Raw genomic sequence first — 7,147 nt, forward strand, 5'->3', positions numbered from 1 at the left:
TATCTGGAGCCATGGATAACCTCCAGGTATACTCTTTTGTTGCTTTTCTTGACTCTGGAAGAACTGGGTGGTCAGGCCAACCTATGCTGTTTTTCCAGTGGAGTTGCAACCTCTCTCCATTCCTCTAGTCTTTCTGCCAGCTCCCCTGAACTCAGTCTGATGATTGGCTCCAAGAACCCATATCTGCATTGGTCATTTGTTGGCCAGACTTCCCAAGGAGTTACCAAACTCAGTTCCTATCAGCAAGAATCTCTTGATCATGGCAACAGTGTCGGGCTTAGTGTCTGCAGACATGATGGATTCCTAGGTGGGGTAGTCCCCAGTTGGCTCTTCCTTCTGTCTCTGTTCCAGTTTTTGTCTTGTTCATTTTTAGTTCTGGTGAAGGATGAGATTTTTGTCCAGAGAATAATTCGGATTCTTGTGATATTAGCTATTAGGATACAATCTTTGGCCATAAGAGGAAATGCCATTATAAGAGTATGATACTCATCTGGTCTCTCAGCATCAAGGAGTTATTCATTGAGAACTTTCTATTTCTGTACTTTGTATGCCTTAAGGACTTATGCTGCCTTGGGAGGATAAAAAAATGCAAATATGGATAATGAGGAGCTGGGTAATTGAACCCTGAGGACCACCAATACTGCAAATAGTGGACATGTATCTACTTTATAACATAACAATGTATAGGACAGGAGAAATACATTTGATTTTATAGTCAGGCATGCAATTCATGGACAAGAACCTTGCCCCTATAAACCATCTACCTTTCTTGGGATCATATTTTCGACCTTTATTCATCACTATCCTATATAGAAGTATACAACTCTTCATTTTTACATTCAAGGTAATCTGAATCTTTCCAAGATAATACATGGGACATTCTTTTTTCTTTACTTCCTTCTATTATAATTCTCTTTTCTCAATCAGTTTTTGCTTTTATCTCCTCTCCTCTTCCTTTCTCTCACCAAGTCTTCCCTCCCTGTCCTCTCCCCTCTGTTTTTTAATACCTTCTCATTTTTGATAGTATTATTTTGTCTCCTTTTGTCTTCTCACTGCCTCTCCTCTTTTTTATTACCTCTTCAGATCTAACTTTTCATTGCCTCATTTCTCCTCTCATCACCTAATTTTCTTCCTTGACAAGTTGAAAAATTAATTAAACATCAGGTAAGTTAATTGTTATTGTTATTAGTTGATAGTAAGTTTCTGAATTAATTTACCACCACTCTTTTGGTGTAATTTGTCCTTTTATCAATATACCCTCATTATTTTTCTGTCTTTCAAATTACAACGTTCCTCATGTTAATATGAATTTTCTCTTTGAGAATGTATTTGAATATTGTCTTACTCACTTTATTCTTCTGGTTTCTGATGAGCTTGATTTAGATGAGTTAGATTTTCTAAATTTATCCATCTCTGGTTCAGCCTTTTAACCCTTAAAATAGACTATGCTTCACCCTTATTCTTTGTTGTTGTTTTTTTTTTCTTTAGTTTTGACTGACAAACTATTTTTTGTAGCTCAAGTTGATCTATTTAATTTCCCCTTTAACCTGTCTCAGCACTTGTAGTGCTTGGAATACAGATATGCAATGCATAATACAATGCACTGCCACTTTACTCCTTTACAAAATGATATTCATATATAATAGTTTATGTTTTTATGAGGTACCTTGGGATGAATGGATCCATTAACCCTCATTTAATAGTCTATTCTTTTTATATTGTAAATTTATTTATTTTCATTTCAAATGTTATTCCCTTTCCTAGTTTCCCCTTTGGAAACCTCCTATCCCATCCTTCCTCCCTCTGCTTCTAAGAGGGTGGTTTCTCTTCAGATAATATATTCTATTCCTATAATTTGCAATAACAACATATCACATATCATATTTGATAGTTCTATGTGGTGAATCTGTTCTATTCTTTCAACTCTTTTCAGTGTTGAATCAAATCGATTTACCACAATAGTGTCCACACTGTGCATTTGTAATGTAGTTGAATGATTTCAAGGAGCTTTAAGAAATATTCATGCAGATACACCAATCTACTTTTCCAGACTTTATGTCTTCATGCATCTATGAAATATTATGAAATTTGGTAAATGAACAAAAAGCAGAGTGAGTTTTGAAACAACACAATCACAATACCAGAATAAGTCATACAATTGTGTTATGTAACTTCATCTACATTCTTAATATTAAGAATATTTTGTTTTTATAAAGTGTTTTATATATATATGTGTGTGTGTATGTGTGTGTATGTGTGCAAATTTTTAATTATTACACTTATTTCATACCATCATCCTCTCAGAAATCACCATAGAAATTAATAAACCTTGACTCATTTCTCGTAATATGCCTGTAGTAGAAGTAAATTGTGTCTATCCAAGGTGGATAATTGAAACAGAAACTTACAGCATGAGAACTGAGACAGTTAAATCACTGTCAGAAATAAAAGACAATAGAATTAAGCAAGAAAACTAACTTTTTAATAAAATTTCTGTATTATCATAAGTAACAGATATAATTATGCAATTTAGAAATTTTCATAAACAAGGTATTTTTGTGCAAAACCCTCCTGGGAAATGATACATACTAAATTCATTGCCATGGATATTGTTGAGTCAAAAGGGTCAATACCGAAATTTAAAGAATATATTAGAATTGAAAAAATCCATTTTCTCATTCCTTTATAAAAAGTGTGTTGCTATACTCATAAAGTCTCACCATCATGACTGCCAAAAATGACCTGTAAAAGGAAGTCACAAACGGTTATAGCAACATTGAGAGGAAAAAGCCCATGAGCCTTCAACACTATAGAAAGAACTAAGAAAAGCTTGAAGTGCTTGAAGTGGGGGAGATAGTCTTTCCCAGAGAACATACCAATTGGTTGTTTAGTGACAAATGCTCAGCTCTCAAAACATAATACATTAAAATTAAACAGAATGAGCAGGTTTTATTTAATATATGTATGTATATACACATATGCATGCACTAGTAACTAATGATAGAAAAGGCAATGAAAGGGATATGAGTAAGTTTAGAAGCAGGAAAGAGAAGAGAGTAATGCTGTAATTATATTAGAATATCAAGCATTAAAAGCGTCAAAAAGTAAAAATAAAAGTGGGTTGCCCGCCTGGAATGGGTTGAGATGAGACACACAGTCTGACACAGGTACAGGTGTAGCTTTAAAGACCGATGGTCTCTGGATATTCTAGATCTCTAACTATACTGAATGCTTGTTGATATCTTCTAAAAAGTCCTAAACACTTACTCATTCCGAGGGTTAAATGCATTGGCTTAGGCAATTAACATGTAACCTATTGGAGGGGATTAAATAAAATAGCCTTTGTTTTATTTCCTCAGGAACTGCACAGCTCTAACTTACAACCTACTAGTTGATGCTGCAGGAAGATAAAAGGGACATTTTGAAAAAGAGATTTTAGTCTTTATTTCTAAATTCTTCAGAGTTTTACTTAAAAAGTTCTCTCTTTGAGCTCAGAACATTTACATCTTTCAGGATACATGATCACATGATAAAAAGTTCACCACACTTTTTTCACATAAAATAAAATCATAAATTAAATTTATGACTTGTGGTTATTTGTTTTACAACGTCTTGGTGTATGGTCTAAGTTATAAATAACTGTTATCTCAGAAGCAATTAACTCATGACATTTGAATATTGGCAGACCTTTCATTGTAGTTTTGATTTCAGAAAGGACTTAATAGTGTTCCTATTATTAAAAGACCTTATTAATTACTAATATAATTTTAGTGATTCTTTTTTATTTTTATTTTTATTTTTTTTTAATTTTAGCAATTCTTATAGGATCATCACTAAGATTTATAAAATCATTTATTTGTCTGTATAGCATTACAACAGAGTGAATATATATACAGGAAAAGCATATTAATAGCAGGAATCTTTCCTAAAGAAGCAATTCTGTCCTTAACTTTAATAGTCCATGTTAGAACTATCTTGGGAGAATCACCTGCTAGTTTTAGTGTCTCCTTAATAGCTCCTGGCAGTGCTTGTGAAGTTGAGCATGCTAGCCAATGATTTGAAGCCTTCCTTGCTCCTTCTTTTACTTTGAATTGTGCTTGAAAACAGTGTTATTTTTTTAAAGTTGTTTGGGCTGGACAGATGGATCAATGGTTAAGAGTATTGGCTGAATTTCCAAAGGACCCAGAATCAATGATCAACACCCACAGCTTAGCTTATAATCCTCTATAACTCTACTTCCTGATGATCTGATGTCCTCCACTGGCACCAGGTATCAAAGTGTTGCACAGGCAAAACATTTATTCCAAGAAAATATAATTGAATAAACATTTTAAGGGAACAGTTGTTAATTTTCAAGTATAATTATGTTTGCATAGTATACTAACATATATACTGTATATTCAAATAATGGTGTAAAATATATGATGTTTCTACAAAATTGGATGAAATTTTCCTGAGTGATTTTAAAAACAGAAAAATGTCGAATTTCAACTTCCCTGAAATATTACAGTAACACACACACACACAACGAATATTCAAATGTGTGTATTACGTGTTGATGTATTCTACAACATAATTGCTATGATTGTATGAGCTATATTCTCTTTTGAAATTAGGTAATTTAGTACTGCATGTGTTGATTTAATTTAAATATATTAATTGTTATTCATAAGTATGAATATTAAAAAATTAACCAAAATTTTATTCAATGACATAAAATCATATTATAGCCTTAATGTGATATATCATTATTTTATAACTTTTCTCAGATTGGTGTTTATCAAGTCTTATTTTTTCCTGCTGTATCAAACTGTATTACTTGCTGCAGTAAAGTGGGACCTAAGAATATCTCTGCTTCCCTCCCTCAGATGTGAGAAATTATTTTTTTCCATCTTTATTAAATTGGGTAATTCTTATTTACACTTCAAATGTTATCCCCTTTCCTGGTTTCCAAGCCAACATTCCCCTAACCCCTCCTTCTTCCCTTGTATATGGGTGTTCCCCTCCCCATCCTCTCCCCATTACCGCCCACCCCCAAAAATCCTGTTCAGTGGAGGTCCAGCCTTGGCAGGACCAAGGGTTTCCCCTTCCACTGGTGCTCTTACTAGGCTATTCATTGCTACCTATGCAGTTGGGATCCCAGTGTCAGTCCATATATAGTCTTTGGGTAGTGGCTTAGGCTCTGGAAGCTCTGGTTGGTTGGCAGTGTTGTTCATATGGAGTCTCAAGCCCCTTCAGCTCTTTCAGTCCTTTCTCTGATTCCTGTGTCAGGCTCCTGTCAGCATGTACTTCATGGCACCAGCAATATTGTCTAGGTTTGTTGGCTGTATGTATATGGGCTGAATCCCCAAGTAGGACAGACTCTGAATGGCCATTCCTTCAGTTTCTGCTTCAAACTTTGTCTCCATATCTTTTCCTATAAATATTTTTGTTCTCTCTTTAAAGAAGGACTGAAGCATCTGCATTTTGGTCGTCCTTCTTTTTGAGCTTAATGTGTTCTGTGGATTGCATCTTGGGTAATCCGTGCATTTGAACTAACATCCACTTATTAGTGAGTGCATACCATGTGTATTTTTCTGTGATTGGATTACATCACTCAGGATAATATTTTCTAGTTCCATTCACTAGCCCATGAATTACATGAAACAATTGTTTTTAATAGCTGTGTAGTACTCCATTGTGTAGATGTACCACATTTTCGGTTTCCATTCCTCTGTTGAAGGGTATCTGGGGTCTTTCCAGTTTCTGGCTATTGTAAATAGGCCTGCTATGAATGTAGTGGACCATGTGTCCTTGTTTTACATTGGAGCAATATTTGGATATATGCCCAGGAGTGGTATAGCTGGTTCCTCAGCTGGTTCTATGTCCACTATTCAGAGGAACCTTTAGACTGATTTCCAGAGTGGTTGTACCAGCTTGCATCTCCACCAATAATGGAGGAGTGTTCTTCTTTCTCCACATCCTTGCCAGCATCTGTTGTCACCTGAGTTTTTTATTTCAGCCATTCTGACTGGTGTGAGGTGGAATCTTGGGATTGTTTTGACTTGCATTTTCCTGAAGACTAAGGATGTTGAACATTTCTTTAGGTACTTCTCAAACATTTGATATTCTTCAGCTGAGAATTCTTAGGGTAGCTTTGTATGCCATTTTTAAAGATTCATTTTATTTATATGAGTATACTGTAGATGTTTTCAGACACACCGCAAGACAGCATCTGATCCCATTACAGATGGTTGTGAGCCACCCACCAAGTGGTTGCTGGGAATTGAACTCAGGACCTCTGGAAGAGCAGTCACTGCTCTTAATAGCTAAGCCTTCTCTCCAGCCCTGTATCCCTCCCCTTTCTTTAAATAGAGTTATTTGTTTCTCCGGAGTCTAACTTCTTGCATTCTTTGTACATATTGGATATTAGCCCTCTATCATAGGTAGGATTCGGTAAAGATTTTCCCCCAATGTGTTGGTTGCCATTTTGTCCTAATGACAGTGTTACTTGCTATACCCAAGCTTGACAATATTTGAGGGCCCATTTGTCTTTTCTTGATCTTAGAGCATAAGTCATTGGTGTTCTGTTCAGGAAAATTTCCCTAGTGCCAGGTATTCGAGGCTCTTCCCCACTTCTTCTTCTATTAGTTTGAGTGTATCTGATTTTTTGTGGAGGTTCTTGATTCATTTGGACTTGAGCTTTTTTCAGGGCAAAAAGAATCAAATTATTTGCATTCTTCTACATGCTGACCTCCAGTGAACCAGCACCATTTGTTAAAAATATTATATTTTTTTCCACTGGATGGTTCTAGCTCCTTTGTCAAATATCAAGTGACCATAGTTGTGTGGCTTCATTTCTGGGTCTTCAATTACATTCCATTGATCTGCCTGCCTGTATTTATTCTAATTTTATAAAGTTTTTATAACTATTGCTCTGTAATACCACTTGAGGTCAGGGATGATGATTTCCCCAGAAGTTCTTTTATAGTTGAGGATAGTTTTGACTGTCTGGGGTTGTTGTTATTCCACATTCATTTGCAAATTGCTCTTTCTAATTCTATGAAGAAGTGAGTTGTAATTTTGATGGGGATTGCATTGAATCTGTAAATTGCTTTTGGGCAGGTGGCCATTTCAACTTTATTAATCTTACCAATCCATGAGCATG

Source organism: Rattus rattus, chromosome 8 (assembly GCF_011064425.1).
Source record: "Rattus rattus isolate New Zealand chromosome 8, Rrattus_CSIRO_v1, whole genome shotgun sequence".
NCBI classification, from domain to species: domain Eukaryota; kingdom Metazoa; phylum Chordata; class Mammalia; order Rodentia; family Muridae; genus Rattus; species Rattus rattus.